This window comes from Ascaphus truei, chromosome 11 (assembly GCF_040206685.1).
Source record: "Ascaphus truei isolate aAscTru1 chromosome 11, aAscTru1.hap1, whole genome shotgun sequence".
NCBI classification, from domain to species: domain Eukaryota; kingdom Metazoa; phylum Chordata; class Amphibia; order Anura; family Ascaphidae; genus Ascaphus; species Ascaphus truei.
The window spans coordinates 26,444,681-26,463,301 of record NC_134493.1 but is presented as its reverse complement, the minus strand read 5'-3'; the positions used below and the strand labels follow the sequence as shown (position 1 = coordinate 26,463,301).

At 44.9% G+C, this 18,621-nt stretch overlaps 1 protein-coding gene and 1 long non-coding RNA gene across 2 annotated transcripts in view; both read right to left on the bottom strand.

The window, feature by feature from the left end:
* The window catches only part of RMI2 (RecQ mediated genome instability 2), a 703,116-nt gene that overhangs the window by 195,373 nt on the left and 489,122 nt on the right, over positions 1-18,621 (bottom strand). The gene's annotated exons all lie outside the window — the stretch shown is intronic.
* LOC142462959 (uncharacterized) overlaps positions 13,514-18,621 on the bottom strand; it is a 13,005-nt gene continuing 7,897 nt past the window's right edge. The window contains exons 2-4 of the long non-coding RNA XR_012787304.1: positions 16,096-16,216; positions 14,758-14,897; positions 13,514-13,641 (exon numbers count right to left, since the gene is read on the bottom strand). This is a non-coding gene — a long non-coding RNA (uncharacterized LOC142462959). The remainder of the gene's footprint in view (positions 13,642-14,757; positions 14,898-16,095; positions 16,217-18,621) is intronic.

The window sequence follows — 18,621 nt, the reverse complement described above, 5'->3', positions numbered from 1 at the left end:
ATTTATATCGAGTCCAAAATACCTTTATACAGAATGCAGTTCCCCTTAGCCCACAAATGCTGCTTCATTAAAGCCCAGGGGTGGCACTTTATGCATTCTCAAACTTTTAGGCAACATCCCTAATTTCCAAAAGTGGGATAAAATCTCTGCATATTTAAATGGTTAATTTTTCCATTTTTCCATTGTGACAAAATATAAATTTTCTTACTCAGACTCCTAAATCCCTCCCCAAATATATCCGTTTCACATAACAGTGTGTGCGCTTCTCCTTCCGCCTAACTGGCACGTCGTCCTTACGGGCGCCACTCCGTGTAACTCCACGCTGCCCTCCAGTGGTAAAAGAAATAAGATACATTTACTATACTCGTCTGGCAGCTGCTCCCGTATAAGGTGGGTAACTCTGTATTAGGGGTCTTGGTAGACTATATTTTATACTTATGTCGGATAGATGAGGAATTAATATTCCTAACGGGTTATTGTGAGAGGCCTTAGATCTTATTCTATATGCACGCAGCCCTCACCTCTCTGACCTTGAACACGTACTTCAATCTGATTTTTTGAGACTTGAAACTGGATTTCCCAAAACAAACTGATTTTAAACACTGACAAGACTGTAACAATGGTATTTGGGACCAGAGCTAAATTGCTAAAGCTACCAATGACAGAGCTTCAGATAAAAACCAGCTCTATAACCATCCTAGCCCCTGTTACTTGTTTGAAATATCTGGGCATTCAACTCCCATTTAACATTTGGGTTGCACATTGATACCCTGACATCCAAATCCTATGCCAAACTAGGTGTACTTTAAAGGAACAAATCCTCCCTAAGGCCCTCATGCAGTAAGCAGCGATAAGCCACTTATCACCAGCTTATCGCCAAAAAAGCCACACTGATACACACACACACACACACACACAGATACACCCACTAATACACACACACCCACTAATACACACATACACACACACACACACACATACACACTAATACACACATACACACACACACAAACACACCCACACTCACACCCACACTCACACAAACACTCACACCCACACTCACACTCACTGATACAAACACACACACAGACTGATACACACACACACACACACTGATACACACACACACTGATACACACACACAGAGATACACCCCGCCTCCCCAAGCACCGCCTGTGACCGCGCAGCAACCACTGCCCGCCCCCGAGCCCATCTCCCACACCAAGGGTACGGGGGGAAGTGAGCGCCGGGGGGCAAAGCTGTGAGCGACGGGGGACAAAGCTGTGAGCGCCGGGGGGGGCAAAGGTGGGAGAACCGGGGGGGCAAAGCTGTGAGCGCCGGGGGGACAAAGCTGTGAGCGCCAGGGGGGAAAAGGTGAGAGCGCCGGGGGGGCAAAGCTGTGAGCGCCGGGGGGCAAAGGTGGGAGTGCCGATGGGGCAAAGGTGGGAGCGCCGGGGGGGGGGCAAAGGTGGGAGCGCCGGGGGGGGGCAAAGCTGTGAGCGCCGGGGGGACAAAGCTGTGAGCGCCAGGGGGGCAAAGGTGAGAGCGCCGGGGGGGCAAAGGTGGGAGCGCCAGGGGGCAAAGGTGGGAGTGCCGATCGGGCAAAGGTGGGAGCGCCGGGGGGAAAAGGTGGGAGCGCCGGGGGGAAAAGGTGGGAGCACCGGGGGGGCAATGGTGGGAGCGCCGGGGGGGCAAAGGTACAAGGTGGTACAAAGGTAGGCGCACCCCCACTACCACCTCCTATTACCCCCCCTGGCTGGGACCCGGGACAGAAAGGGGACACTCACCGCGAACAGAGGAGCCGGGAGCGGGAAGACACGTGTGCTCTGCACAAAGCGGAAGTCCCGCCCCCTCGGCATTCTCCTTCATTCAGTCTCCCAGGCAGCATTCACACACACACATAGAAAATACTTACCGGCCGCCGCATTCTCCTCACCGCCGCTGCCCCGCAATACCGGGACCAGGGACAAAAACCGGGACATAACCGGGACGGAGCTAAAATCAGTACAGGGCAGAAAAAAACGGGACTGTCCCGGCAAAACCGGGACGAATGGTCACCCTACTTACAGACTATTCACTTGAGTGGACCATAAAGTGTCTTATAGAGGGAACTCTAAGGTGTCTTAAGATGCATTAAGATATATTATGTATGTAAATATTTATTTATATAGCGCTTTATAAGAGAGGCAATACAGTACAGAGAATTATAGTACAATAAATGCCACAAACAAAATCAGACAATAGGAAAGGAAATCCCTGGCCTGCAGAGCTTACAGTCTTAATGCTAGATCCATGGAACTCTGTTGTGTTTACGCTAATAACGGGACATTCCTGAAATTGGTACCTGACCCTGTGTGGTAGGCAGAGACACAGGGGCAGTGCCTGCCAATATCATAAAGAGCAGTGCACTTCCTATTTAGTAGAAGTGTGTGTCAGAGTTAAGAGTTCAGTCCAGAGTTAGAGTCTGCTGAGTCTGTCACCTGGCTGGCCCAGGGTGACAGAGAGAGCCTATATCAATTGGCCGTTGGAGAAGGGGAGCCAACAGCCTCAGAGTAGAGCTGATGCAACCTTAGTTAGGGAGGTGGACCAATTCCCCTCACCCTGTTTAGGGAGCGAGGGAAGAGCTAGCCCCACCCTGGGTGCCCTTGACCTGGGGTGGTGGCAGGGACACAGAGACCATCCTGAGGGAGAGCAGTCCTGTGTGGAGGAAGACACCCTGTACCTGATTGACAGTCTTGTTGATGCTATTCTGCTGCTGTGAATAAAGAGCTGCGGCTGCTTTTAAAGATATACAGTGTGAGACTGGAATCTCTCATCCCCGAGGGGGGGGGGGGGGGGACTCTCTGGAAGGATTCCACCTGTATTCCTGGGGCTCAGAGATGGAGGCGCTGCACCATTACATACATAGTTACATAGTAGACGAGGTTGAAAAAAGACGTACGTCCATCAAGTTCAACCTATGCTAAATTCAGACAACAGATACTTTATTCTATATCTATACTTACTTATTGATCCAGAGGAAGGCAAACAAAAAACCCCATTAAGGGGAAAAATTAATTCCTTCCTGACTCCAAGAATTGGCAATCGGATTAATCCCTGGATCAACATCCTTCCCATATATACTTATTTGGTATATCCCTGTATACCTTTCCCATCTAAAAAGATGTCCAACCTTTTTTTGAACAAATCTATTGTATCTGCCATCACAGTCTCCATGGGTAATGAATTCCACATTTTAACTGCCCTTACTGTAAAGAACCCTTTCCTTTGTTGCTGGTGAAATTTCCTTTCCTCCAACCTTAAGGGATGGCCCGAGTCCTTAGTACTGCCCGTGGGATGAATAGTTCTTTTGAAAGCTCCTTGTATTGTCCCTGAATATATTTGTATATAGTTATCATATCCCCTCTTAGACGCCTCTTTTCTAATGTAAATAAATCCAATATAGCTAGCCTCTCCTCATAAGTTAGATTGTCCATCCCCTTTATTAATTTGGTGGCTCTTCTCTGCACTCTCTCTAGTTCCATAATGTATTTTCTTAGGATTGGTGCCCAAAATTGTACTCCATATTCAAGGTGTGGTCTTACTAATGCTTTGTAAAGGGGCATAATTATGTCTACTTCCCTTCCATCCATTGCCCGTTTGATGCAAGATAAGATCTTGTTTGCCTTTGCAGCTACTGCATGACATTGGGCACTATTGCTAAGCCTGCTGTCTACAAGCACCCCTAAATCCTTCTCCATCAAGGATTCCCCCAATATATCTCCATTTAATTTGTAAGTCGCCTTTTTATTCTTGCATCCCAAATGCATAACCTTACATTTATCTGTATTAAACCTCATTTGCCATTTACCTGCCCACGTTTCCAGTCTCTCCAAGTCCTTCTGAAGAGAAATTTCATCCTGCTCTGATGAGACAGAGGCATTCACCCCAGAAACCTGATCCTGTCATCCCCCATACCATCGCGGGAGACTCAGGCCCCCCTGTTGCCAGCATGTGTGCACCACACTCAGACACGTAGCCAGACCCTAGTACAGAGGAGGGGGGCCCGATCTGCGATTGGCCAAGGGAAGGGGAGCTACATTGGGAATCGATGTTATTTTTCTTCATATTAATGGGTATCCTCAAAGCTAATGATATGCCAAAATGACGTCCATTAGCAAAACTACAATTGTTTCTTCACTTTTTCTGCTTGATGAATAGGGTGACCAGATTTCGAAAATGATAAACCGGGACACCTTAAAAAATAATGTATTAAACAAATTACATCACGTGACACCCCCCGTTGCCATGACAACAAGAAACTCTGATGCCCCTGCAGTGTTAGTGTGTATAGAGGTGGGGGCTTTGCTTGGGCCCTTCAACTCTTACAGCCAGGGCATTATTGGCCAGGAATGCCCAGTTCGGAGGGGATTACTACTTCAAAATGTATTTGATTCGTAACAACATCAAAAAACTCTAATACCAATAACTAACAACCACAGACAATGATAATCTAAACCATCAAATAAAATGTCTACGGCCCTCGTTCAAGCATGTTTGCGGTACTTACCAGATAAATCAGTGCCTGCAATCCACGACTGTATCCGCCTCTCCGAGCGTCTGTAAGCAATCCAGCGTTCCTGGTGTGTGGCTGAAGAGGTGAGGGACTCCCTCCTCTCAAACGGAAAAGAAGAGCAAAAAATAGAGTTGGAACATACCTATCATACAGGGATGAGAGAGAGAGACAGAGAATGAGAGAGAGACAGAGAATGAGAGAGAGACAGAGAATGAGAGAGAGACAGAGAATGAGAGAGAGACAGAGAATGAGAGAGAGACAGAGAATGAGAATGAGAGAGAGACACAGAGAGAGAGAGACAGAATGAGAGAGAGACAGAGAGAGGGACATAGGGAGAGAGAGACACACAGAGAGAGAGAGACAGACAGAGAGAGAGAGAGAGAGACAGAGAGAGACAGAGAGAGACAAAAGTAATGTACTGTATAACCATTATACCGTACCCCCTAGTATTCGTGTAATCATTGTCCCACACCCCCTATTACTCACGCTTTGGCAATACTGAAATGTTCTTTTGACAGAGACACACAGAGAGAAACAGAGACACACAGAGAGAGACAGAGACACACAGAGAGAAACAGAGACACACAGACAGAGACAGAGACACAGAGAGAGAGACAGAGACACAGAGAGACACACAGAGACACACACAGAGAGACAGAGACACAGAGAGAGAGAGAGAGACACGGGCCTATTTAGTAAGCGTCGATAAGGCTGCGTCTATAGTATTTCAGACGGAGGGAAGGCACACACGCTGCAATACACTTGCTGAAGCCTGAGCTTTTTTATGGCTTTGCAGGGTATGCAGCGGGTGCGATAGGGGTCGTGGCAATAAATATTTGTAGGCGTGGCAATAACGTTCCGGCGCGGACGTCACTTCCCTACCTCACATCCCGATCCACCGGCATTTTTTCAGATGCAGCATCTGAAGCACTGTGCAGACAAGAAGAAAAATGCACACAATGCGCACCAGAGATTAAAATATAGTAAATTATTTCTTAATAAAACAAGAAATAACCGAGGGGGATCCAACCCCACCTCAGTACTTTCTTCTCGTTGCTATTACCACACTATACGTCCTGACGCCGGAAGGGAAGTTGGTACGCGACCAAGACGAGACGCCGGATTTACAGTGGAACCACAACATACCACAGATTGCTGGAGGACCACACTGCGAGGGGCGCAGCCTATCGAGTTTCCCGGTCATCGTCCAAAGTCTGGAGCTGTGGATTGACCACCGGATTACCACGGAGCCCGAGCCTGTCTCATACAATGCTTTTACCAAACGGATGTTTGTGAGTTTGCTATTTTTATCTTGTCCAGGAAATGAAATTGTTAAACCGAATTTACACATGGAGCGGGCGCTTTCTCTTCTTTTTTTTGTTTAGATATCTATCGAGGAGGTGGTTGTTTCCCTGAAGAGAGCTGCCAGGGCTCCAGAGGATGCCCGAATTGGATCCTTTTATGATTGAGTTATAACATAGCTATTAGAGCTAGGTTTCTGGACTTTTATTGTGTTTAGGCATAGTGTTTATTATTATTTAAATACAGCTACTTTTTAGTAATTGCACTGTTATTAATTCTGACCACTAATTCTCACTGCCATTATAATCTCTCTCTAGCCACAACCAAATTGCTATATCAGCTATATTATTTATTGGTTATACCAGGGGAGCACAAACTTTTGCAGCTCGCCCCCCTGCCGGTGCTCGCGCCCCACCCCTTACCTTGATGCGGCCTGCAGCGGCATTTTACGAGGGTGACGTCACATGACCCCGCGGCGTAATTTAACATATTGTGCTATATGTATGCACACACAGCTGTCTCTTACACATACAAATACTGTTTTTACATCCCTATACATCAATAGGGACCACAAAGTATCCACACACACTTTTAGTTCTGCTACAAACTCTCACATTTCCACACCCACCCACACCATTTATATCCACTCCCACTCCACACACACCTTTTGTAAAGCACTGTATATACTGTGGGGTCTCCATTCATTTTCATTCACACTGATACACATACACACTCTTTCATCACTTGCTTTCAGGAACCTTTTGACACCTCTAGGCATAAAACACATCCACACCGGGGGAAGGACCAGCACAGATAACATTCCAAGAGACACTGTTTTTAAGTATACCTTTTTCTTGCTTCATTCATTGTAACATCGCCGGAAGAAGAGATCAGTGTATCTCGAAAGCTCGCACAAATAAAAGCATTTCGTTAGCCACAGAACGGTATCATCTATTTATTTTTTGATTATTGAAGCTCGGCTAACACGGTACTGATACCTCAATATATATATATTGCGCGCGCACACACACATATAACGTTTTATCCAACTTTTTCATTTATCATTTGTAGATAAAATGAACAATGCCGCCAGAAGTGCTATTTTTCAAAATGTAACATCTCTACTAATTAGTGTAAAATGATACTTCATATAAAGCAGGTTATGGGACCCAGTATAAAATGACCTTCATGTTTCTTATCACATCCCAGTATATGGATACTTTCTATTATCACAAGCTGCTAACATGTGAAAGGGCTCAGAGTCTGAGCCCAGAATGTGACATAGCGATCATTCTCATTCTAAATTTCAAAAAATATTGTGTTGATTTCTGACCTGACTGCCGTTGTTACAGCTCAACCACTCTGTTCTACTGTATGTCACCACTTTCTGCCACAACCAGCTGACGGTGGATCTGCAAGGAGTTCAACGCTCATTGGCATCACATCTGTGGCTTGGTTAACGTATCATTTCTCCAGCTTTTTATTGTATTGTTTTTAAATAGATTATATTTATTTCGTTGAATAGATATTTATTTAGTTTAATAGATATTTATTTAGTTTAATAGATTATATTTCTAAGTTTAATAAGTTATATTTCTTAGTTTAATAAATTATATTTCTTAGTTTAATAAGTTATATTTCTTAGTTTAATAAGTTATATTTGTTAGTTTAATAAATTATATTTCTTAGTTTAATAAGTTATATTTGTTAGTTAATAGATTATATTTGTTAGCACAGTAGATTATATTTACTAGTATTTAAGTCTCCCCCTCAGTGCCCCATTAGGACCCGTGCGCATATTTCACATCTTTTCGGAGTTGCTTATTTTGTAGACCCTCGGAGCCGAAACCTAAAGGGGTCAGCTAAGAAAGTTCGGATCAAGAGGAGCCGCACAGCTTAAAGACAGAACATTTCCAAGGGAGATGGAGACAATTTGGGTAAGATCTGATTAAAGGACAACCTTTGAGGAAGGAAAGGGTGACGGGGGAGTGTAAGAGGGGGGTGAGAGAGCAAGGTGGTGTGTCAGATTGGGGCAGAGCAAGAGAATGCAAAAATGATGGGGATTTTCTGCACACCAAAAAAAAACAATAAGTAGTGATACTTTTACCGGTGCCCCTTAGTCTCAGGGAAGACCGGCATTTCGTCCAATGGATACAATATGATTGATGGGAAAGGGCACACGGATTTGAATAAAAAAAGATAATTTATTGTGCCACAGACTACAATGTTTCGGCTGCTGGCCTTTCTTTGCTGGATTTAGTGGGTTTAGCCACTTTACCTGAGAAAGACCTGCAGGCCAAAATGTTGTTGTCTATGGCAGTGCAAGAGAAAACAGGTTGGGGGGGGGTGGGTTCTCGCAAAGTTGTCGACCCATGGGTGAGTGTCTCCGGTGGAAACTAGTCCTGGACCCCGGGAAAGCTGTCTGTGGCCCATACAAGCTGAGTAACATGTAGAAAGGACACATGTATGTTCAGAATGAGTTAGCATGGTATTTTGAGAGGCACCATAGCAGGTCAGTGCAAGTCAGTGCAGAGCACTGCAAGGTCAGTCAATATGAGGAAGGGTCCGATGGAGGAGTTGGAGGGTCCCAGAATATCTCTTAAAGCAGGGGTGCGCAAATCGAGGGGCACGACATTTTCTTGGGAGGAGGGGCTCGGCGCTTATAGAGGCCCCTCGCTCTTCCCCACAGCATTTAAATTAAATGCCGGAGATCGCGCGCAAGGCCTCTGTAAGTTCCCTTTCCTTGTCTCCGGCGGCTTCGGGCGACAGCAACGTGGCGTCACATGATGTGACATTGCCATAGCAACGTGATATCACATGACGTCGTTACATCAGAACGTCGGAGACAAGGTGGGGAAGGTGGAGGGGGAGCAGGGGGAAAAGGTTGTGCAACCCTGTCTTAAAGCATTGTCTTGCATACAGATCAGAGGCCAAGAATGGATATGGATATCCGATGTGAAGCCGGAAATAAGACAGAAAAGACCGTTTCGGGGGAAGGTGAGTGATGAAATAGCCGTCACTGTGTAACTCTCCCAATTACCTGCAACTTCATGCAGAGAAATAGCAACGCTTGTTTTTAACATGCTAAGCGCCTAATGGGGAATTCAACTGCTGAGAGGTTAAGGGAGTTACTAACCCAAACTCAGCGATGTTTCTGTGTCTCTGTGATAACTCCCCCAGGACATGCCTGAAAACCAGAGGTAACTCAATGTATTTTTGATAAATAGAAACATGACTTTCTGGGGTGGGGTATATAATGGGTACTGGGCCTGGTGAGGTGGGTATAACGGGTACTGGGCCTGGTGAGGTGGGTATAACGAGTACTGGGCCTGGGGAGGGGTGTATAACAGGGTACTGGGCCTTGGGAGGGTTGTATAAATGGGTACTGGGCCTGGGGAGGTGGGTATAACGGCTATTTGCCCTGTGGAGGGCGGTATAACGTGGTATTGGGGATGGGGTATAAGTGGCACAGGAGCTCTTGTGATACAGAGTATCACTGTCCCTGGTTACAAACACTTCATGTCTCCTGCAGATCAGGACACGCACGAAGGTGGTGCCCTTTGTGACACCAGACTACGAGGCGGGCTACGAGGCGGACGACGAGGCATACGACAAAGCGGGCGTCAAGTGGAACAATGAGGTGGGCTACAAGGCGGCCGATGACGCAGACGTGGTGTACGATGACCAAGGAGCATACAACAGGTGTGGCCGGATCTGCTGCTTCACCTTTTTTAGGCGGAGGAGAAGACCCCGGGAGCAGGTAGGAGAATACGAGAGGTGCGGACAGATCTGCTGCTTCACCTTTTTTAGGCAGAGAAGAAGCCAGGAGCAGGTAGCAGAAGAGCCAGGGCGTAGATACAGGGGTATTCTAGGGGCCCTGAGAAGTTGGTTTGACCGCAGGAGAGGCAGATAAGATCAGGAAGGCTGCGGGAGGGGCAGGTACTAGAGGGAGATAGGGATATTGGGCGTGAGAGGGTGAGAGAGAACAAGGAGCAGGGCCGGAGCACGGGTTTCATGCGCCCGAGGCGAAACTTAAAATTTGTGCCCCAGTTGTATAAAAAATAATAAGATAAATAAAATAATAAAATAAACAGTGTCGTAGCTATCGGGGCTGCAGGGGGTGCGACCGCACCCCAGCGCGACGCAAAATAAAAATAAAAGGGCGCCAAAATACTGGATAAAAAAAAGAATAATAATTTAAAAAAAAGATAAATAAATAAAATAATAAGAGGAAAAAATAAGATAGAATGGCCTAAAAAGGTCAAATTGTGCGCGGAACAAAAACTGCAATAAGAGTGCGGAGGTGGTGCTGGCAGGGATGGGGTTAATGATAAGCAAAGAAAAGAAAGAAAGCTCCCTAATAGCCGCACAAGAGAACACCTATACCTATGTTAAAAATTACTATTTATTAATAAATGATTAAAATATATTTATTGCAGCAAAAAGCTAACGTGAACCAAAGTGATTAAAATAACATCGGGGAAGCCACAACGGTGAAACATATGTTGGGCAGGCTAAGCGTCACCACCTAGTGCGCTGGCTATATCGGAGAGGTCTGTTGCCTTCTCTCAGTTAGAGTGTTTCGGAGCCTTCTAAAGGAAGCACAACACTGACTACTTTCCTATTTGTCATGGTTCTGAGTACAAGACACATACTTTGTGATCTTGAAATAGCTGTTCTGCTAAACATAACAGACCTCTCGGATCATTTACCTTTGAACCCGTTGGTCTGGTACATATGTGTGTGTATATATCCGTATACTAGCATTAGCTGGCTCAACAAATATATTATTCTGAGCACACACACTACATTAAGCTATACTCTCCATTTAGGTGTAGTCCTCAAACTATATAGAACTGTATTGGTATAACTACCACTGTTAGTATAATTATATAGCAGTGGGACATTCTAAAATAGTTATTCCTAGCATACACTGTTAGTTTGAATTAGGCATACAGTTACCTCCTCCGTTTTTTAATTTATTTTAATCACTTTGGTTCACTTTAGCTTTTTGCTGCAATAAATATATTTTAATCATTTATTAATAAATAGTAATTTTTAACATAGGTATAGGTGTTCTCTTGTGCGGCTATTAGGGAGCTTTCTTTCTTTTCTTTGCTTAGAGGAAAAAATAATAATGATTATTAATGCGCCCCTAGGACCTCTGCGCGCTAGGCGACCGCCTAATGGCCGGCCGGCCCTGCGAGGTATGCGGGAGGAAAAGGGGTGAATGGGATAGATATGCAGGGGGATGGGGGAGCAGGTGAGTTATACACCGGGGCACAAGGGCCCCATCACCCGCATCTCTATATACTGAGTGTGCCCCTGTGTATAACAACGCTGATCTGTGCTGCTCCATCTGATCTCACTGCGCAGTGATCCAGGGACCATCCAATCGCCATTTAATGGGGTCAGGAAGGAATTTTTTTCCCCCATTGCACAGCAGGGGTTATGTTTCGCCTTCCTCTGGATCACAGCAACAAACTGCCCTTTGTGCATGAATTATCAGTGAGATCTTTATACACCCTGCATTGGTCTTCACCCCTTTGCTGCCGGAGGGGCCTGCAATGCATTGCTCTGCGTGTTACTATATCGCTCTGCAATGTGCTGCAGGCCCCTACCAGCAAAGAGATTAATTATTTCATTAAAATACTCTCTTTAATCAAACCTATGTGTAGTGTCTTTTCTATCCATTGTATCTATTGCTAACAGCTCAGTGATTCTTCCCCAGGACGCTGCACTAGTGTCACGCTGACAAGCCCGGGTGTGAGGGAGATTTATAGGGTCACATATACACTTCTGCCAAAACACTAGTGCAAACAGGGAGCCCCTCTGATCTCATATCTTTTATTACACAAAACTGTATCTAAAAAGGTAAAAAGAACATACATGGGATTCTGCTACAAATATCTCTCTAATTACAAACCAATTAGCAAATCATTCAGATTAGAGTCGAGCGAAAAGAAAGGGTTAAGTATCTCATGTACAGTATATGCAGTGTAGGCTGTTCTGCAGCATTACATGCAGGGGGCAACGTTTAAAAGATATAAGTAATGCTGATCTCAGAGCTGACCGGCTGACCTGCTCTACCTGCTGACCTGCTCTACTGGCTGACAAATCCTCCCTAAGGCCTACAGCGATTCAGTAAGCCCAGAGAAGCTGGCGATTAGAGCAAAAATAACCGTTTTTTTTTGCCGGAAAATAAATAAAATCGGCAGACGCGCGGTGATAAGCCACTTTTCGGCACTGATCGCCAGTTTTTCAAACACGCTCAATTATGTAAGCCCTGATCAGCTTATTGCGGCTGATCACCACTTTAAAATTGCTGTTTCTTCTCCAAATTGTCCAGCCACAAAAGTTGGCAAGAAGGTGGGGTGAAGCTGCGATGAAAATAAAATGCATGTGTCCCAGAGCTGATATCCATTAATATCAGCAAAAGAGACCCCCGGCATGAATCCGATGCATAAAAAATGCATTTACAGGCAACTTCATTACCGCCAAGGCAATGAAGGGGTTATATACGCGTGCCAGGCTTATTGCGGGTAGCGGGGGTGGGTGAAGGTGGTATTTGGCCCTGGCTGGGTGTTTAGGCCTTGCCAGGGGGTTGCGGGATTACTTAACCTCTTCTTTAACTTAGCGGTTAATACCGCTAAGGTAATGAAGGGGTTAACCCCTCCCGCTACCCCCCCACCCGGTAGGCCTAAACACCCATCCTTGGGGCCAATACCCCATTCACCCACCCCCGCTACCCACAATAAACAAAAATACACATAACAGCCCCACTGGCCACCTCCTAGGTCCCTAATAAACCATTACAATATTCATAAAACCATTATTTTGTTTACACCCAGGATTATTACATGGGATTAGGGCTATGTTATTCAGTGAGGGGTTGTATGTTTGTATTAGTAGGGACAAGCAAGGCCGGAGCCAGATGGGGTTCTCCTGCCTCTGTCCTCCCTGTCTCCTGACCCTTCCTGTAGCCGGACAAAGAAGAAGAAGCAGGCACACGGTCTTACTCAAAGGAGGTTTAATATGCCATAAAGTCCAACATTTCGGCAGTCAAGGTGAAGGCTACAAACACAAGAAACAGTCACAATATATACCACCCCCCTGATACTCACCCCTCCCCGCTCTGCCACATAACCAGGATGTTGACGCCCACCTGATGACGTCAGAGCTACCATATGGCGCCCCCTAGTGACGTCAGACGTCTAGGTCTAAATCCCTGGCAATACAGCATAGAGCTGTCTTGGAGGACTGCAGCCACAGCCACACCTCTCCCCAGACTATACTCACAGGGCTGGACAAAGATGTATCCGTCGCCATGGGATCAGTGTCAGAGCAGGGAGGAGTGAGACACTCCTATAAATCACCCTGAAAGTGTAAATAAACCACACACCAAAATATTAATAAAGCATATGTGCACAAAACTAATACAGCAATATACTATTAAAAACATGTGACTGTATACTGCTGATGACATCAGTATAATCCTGCAAAGTTACAGTGAAATTCCACATAAGAATATGCAGTACATCAGTATTTAGAATATACTAGTGTGTACCTAGGTCAGAAATGGGTACACACAACCAGGGGGGGGAGGGGAAGGGAGGATGGGGAAGAGGGAGGGAGGGAGGGGAAGGGGGACGGAGGGAGAGGAAGGGGGAGGGAGGGGAAGGGGGAGGGAGGGGAAGAGGGAGGGAGGGGGAAAAAAGAAGGGAAAAAAAACCACACAAAAAGGATAAGTGCAGAGTCCATGGATGGTGCAAGATCAAATATGCCTGTAGAAAGACAAAAAATTACCTTCTATTAAGGAAGCATTTTAAATTCTGTTGCTCATTAAGACCCATACCGTTGCTGGTATTTAAAGCAAGTATCCAGAATGCTTCACGTCTCAATAAGAAAGTCTCCCTATCCGGAGTGCCTTGTCTAGGTGCTACTGTCTCAATACCCATGATGCGTAAAGAGGCAACATTATGATTGTGTTCCACACAGTGTTGCACAAGAATAGAGGGATCCGTACTGTTTCAAATTACACTTTTATGTTCAATGAACCTTGTTTTTAACATTCTTATGGTCTTACCCACATAAAGAAGACCACATGGACACTTTATTACGTACACTACATATTCAGATCTACATGTGATTCTATTTTTGATTTTTATGATCCTCCCGCTTTGGGGGTGACTGAATTGACTACCGGTAGTCAGACTGTTACAGACCGAGCAGCTCATGCATCTAAAGTTACCCGGTCTGCCACCCTCCAGAAAATGAGGAGTTCTGTAGTTACCCTCATTATCTGCATGTATCAGGCTATCCGCCAGATTTCTCCCTCTTTTGAATGCCACCATTGGTGGTACACAGCAACTTTCAGATAATATATCATCATTTTGCAGAATATGCCAGTGTTTAAGAATGGTAGATTTAATAAAACCACCAGCTTGACTGTATATAGTGGTAAATACAAGCCCGTCCTTCTTATTTTTGGTAGCACTTACTGCTGCGACACACTTTATTCAAGCAAATACCCAGTATGTACCTGGCAGATACCTGGAATGCGCCGCTCCTCACCTCTGACAAGCCCCGTTGCGTTTTCCTTCCCAGCCTGGGTTCATGCCTGGCTGACGGGCGGCTGATCTGTTTATTGATTAGGATTTAATAGGCTGCAATGCTTCGCGTGTCTACCAGATGGCATAAATTCATGAATTGTAATGCAGTATATATATATATATATATACTGTGCAGTATTGCAGCCAGCGGGAATAAAATGCTTCAATCCCTGCCTGGAAAATACCTCAATGCACTCGGGCAGAAAACAGTCACAAACCTCAATACACCCGGGTATACCCGAATTCGTGGGACTAGCCGAGCTCGAATAAAGTGTGTCGCCAGTGTACCTCTTTATCCAGTGCCCGGTCTAACACAGCAGGAGGATATACACAGGAAGATATCCCCTAGCCAGGAATCTACCACGTAGTTCTCCAATAGCTGGTTCAATATGATCCTTCCTGCTCGTGATTTTGCAGACCTGGACTTTCTGTGAAAAAGGTAATGCATCAATAAGAGAAGGAGGATGATGGCTATCTGCCCTTAAAATTGCATTTCTGTCTGTATCCTTTCTAAAAAGATCAGTATGTAACTCCCCATTAGTCTGTGTAATGAGGACATCTAAAAAAGAGAGTTGCTGTGTACTCCATGTATTAGTGAGGAGGACCGGTGAATGGAGACCATTAAGATACTCAAAAAAAGATAACAGCTGATCCTCCGTACCTGTCCATATGAAAAACATCATCAATATATCTGTAATAGCTTTTAATATGCACTAAAAAGTCTGATTTGTAGATGTACTGCTCTTCGAAATGTGTCATGTATATGTTGGCGTAAGCAGGGGCCATATTACTGCCCATTGCTGTCCCCTTAATCTGCAGGAAGAAATCACTCTCAAATCTAAAATAATTTTTATAGAGAATGAAATGTAAAATGAGCATAATGTATTCAATTGGAACAGTATCACTATAATGGCGAATGAGGGTGGCCTTGATTATCTCAAGACCTTCAACATGGGGGATTATTGTATAAAGGCTAGACACATCTAAACTAACCAGAATATGATTAGTCCCATCACCAGGTGAGTTTTTTTAATTTGTCAAGGAAATCAAACGTGTCTTTGATGTATGAGTTGGCTGTCTGTGCTATAGGTTGTAGAAATGTGTCTACAAATTTTGCAAGGGGTTGATTTAATGAATTAATAGCAGCTATAATAGGCCGCCCCGGGGGATTGTTTAAATTCTTGTGTATTTTGGGCAAGGTATAGAAAATAGGGCATTTAGGATGCAACATAGTTAGAAACTCAGATTCAGGCTCTGTTATCCACCGGTTATTAACCCCCATTTGGATAATTTCCTTAATTTCTCTCGCATAGTTAAAGGTAGGGTCCCTATCCAATTTAATGTAGCAGTTAATGTCACTCAGTTGTCTGATGGTTTCAGCCTTATAATCTGAGTAATTCTGCACTACTAGGGCACCCCCCTTGTCCGCACGCTTAATAATAATCTCATTATTATTAGTCAACATTTTTAATGCTTCCTTTTCCTGAACAGACATATTGTATGTAGTCCTATGTTTGTTTTTTTTGTACCTTGCAATGTCCCCCTTAACCAGTCGTATATATGTGCTGACTGATTGATTTTTAAATGGCGGGACAAAAGTGGATTTGAGCTTGCACATTTTGGTACCTTGATAAGAAGCCGAATTATCTGTCCCTTGCTGGTCTGTGGCCAAATTAACTGTCCCTTGTTGTTCATAGGAGGATTACCTGTCCCTGGTTGGATATTGGAATGCACCGATTCTGTAGACCTGTTAGAAAAAAATGATTTAAGGTTTAATACACGTTCAAATTTAAATAGGTCAACCTCCAAATCAAAATCATTAAACAATGTAGTAGGTACATATGAGGGCCCCCTAGCTAAGACAGACATTTCACATTGATTAAGAGTGTAATCAGACAGATTAACAACCAAGGTGTCCATACTCATTTCTGCTCCGTTGTACGTAGGGGATAGGGTGATCTTCCCTTTCCCCTGGCCCCCGCGTCTAATTTTCCTTTTCCTTTCTCCTTGTCCTTGGATTGGCCTAAAAAAGGGGCCGGACTTTGGCCTCTCTGACGTTCTGTTGAGGAATGGGCTTCAGAGTCACTGGTGTGGACTTCTTGGACTCCCTGGGGTACTCTCCCTCTTTGGTTCTTGCGTTGTTTGGGGTCTTGATTCAGCCACGGGTATACTCTTCCATCTTTATAGTCATTAACAACTTTTTTGAATTTCAACTTCTTAAAGTGAATAAGATCACTTTTAATTTTTTTCCAGCTTGGTCTTAAGACTATCCAATGATTGTACAACGTCCGTACCAGGGCTAGACTGTTCAATGAGGATTTCCACTTTGAGTATATCCTTCCTTGTGTGGCTAAGTTGTTCCCCCACCTCCTCAATAACCAAAATATTCAAGTCCAAAGAGGCCCTATTAAAGTTGCAGTTCAGTCTTTTTTTTTTTTAATTTATTTTTTTACTTCAATAGTTTCATGTGTGCAATCTCTAATTACCTAAAGAACTGTATAGCTGCAGGTCAATTCGTTCTCCATGTATTGATAGGCGAAATTTGGTGACATAATTAGTGAAGGGATCTGTTTTTTTTCTGCTTCTGTCTCTCAGTGGAAGCTCATGAATATTCATGAGCACTCCTGCATTGACATGTGCTAGAGGGAGGGCAGGGCTGACAAAGGGGTGTGCCAGGGCTTGTGACAGGACATGAAGGGGCAGTGCCTTAGCAAATGGCTGTTAAAATAGAATACAAGAAAATTGGTCTTTCAAAGTTGTTGTTTTTAAAAACAGAAAATGCTAAAAGTATTTTTTCTTATTACAGAACTGATTTATTAAAAAAAACACACATGCAGGATATTGACTGAACTGCAGCTTTAAAGCATTGTCCTGCATACAGATCAGAGGCGAAGAATGGATATGGATACCCGATGTGAAGCTGGAAATAAGACCGAGAACAATACCGAAAAAAACGTTTCGAGTGATGAAATAGCCGTCACTGTGTAACTTCCAATTACCTGCAACTTCATGCAAAGAAATAGCAACGCTTGTTTTTAACGTGTTAGCGCCAAGGGGGAATTCAACTGCTGAGAGGTTAAGGGAGTTACTCACCCAAACTCAGCGACGCTTCTGTGTCTCTGTGATAACTCCCCCAGGACATGCCTGGAAACCAGAGGTAACTCAATGTATTTTTGATACTGCACCGACACACTTTATTCGAGCAAATACCCAGTATGTACCTGGCAGATACCTGGAATGCGCCGCTCCTCACCTCTGACAAGCCCCGTTGCGTTTGCCTTCCCAGCCTGGGTTCATGCCTGGCTGACGGGCGGCTGATCTGTTAAATGATAATGATTAGGATTTAATAGGCTGCAATGCTTCGCGTGTCTACCAGATGGCATAAATTCATGAATTGTAATGCAGTATATATATATATATACTGTGCAGTATTGCAGCCAGTGGGAATAAAATGCTTCAATCCCTGCTTGGAAAATAACCCAATGCACTCGGGCAGAAAACAGTCACAAACCTCAATACACCCGGGTATACCCGAATTCGTGGGACTAGCCGAGCTCGAATAAAGTGTGTCGCCAGTGTAAATAGAAACTTGACCTCGGAGACTGTGAGACACCCTCTCCTTCCCCCCCTTCCCTTGGCTTCCCAAACCCCACCATAACCAATACATAAATAACCACAAACACGAGGTCTGGCGGCCGCTGCTTTTTAGTAAAACTTCAATTAACCTAATTAGTGCCAACCCCCTGCCAGAGTGCTCGCTCATTGGGTAAAGGCCAAAGGTACCCGATCCAATGGCCCGTAACTCCCCCCTAGCCGGGCCCCGCCTGTCTGGCGAGAATGGGCCCAGGAACGCACGTGTAAATGAGCCGCGCCCACTCGCCACTCCCAGCCACCTTTTATTTTATTTCTGTTATTCATTTTCATTGTTTATTTATTCTTTTTTTTCTTTTAAACACGTACAACCAACATATTTACCAGTATTCACAATAAAGGGCAGGGTGGGCGGGACTCCCATGGCAGGGCGTAGACTGACCCCGCGCCGTGTCTAATTCTAACCTCCCTGGCCCTTCCCCCGGCTGTGTCACGTCACTGCCAGAGGGGGGGGGGGGGAAGGCCAGGGGGGACGTAGTCCACACTCACAGGTAAGGGAGA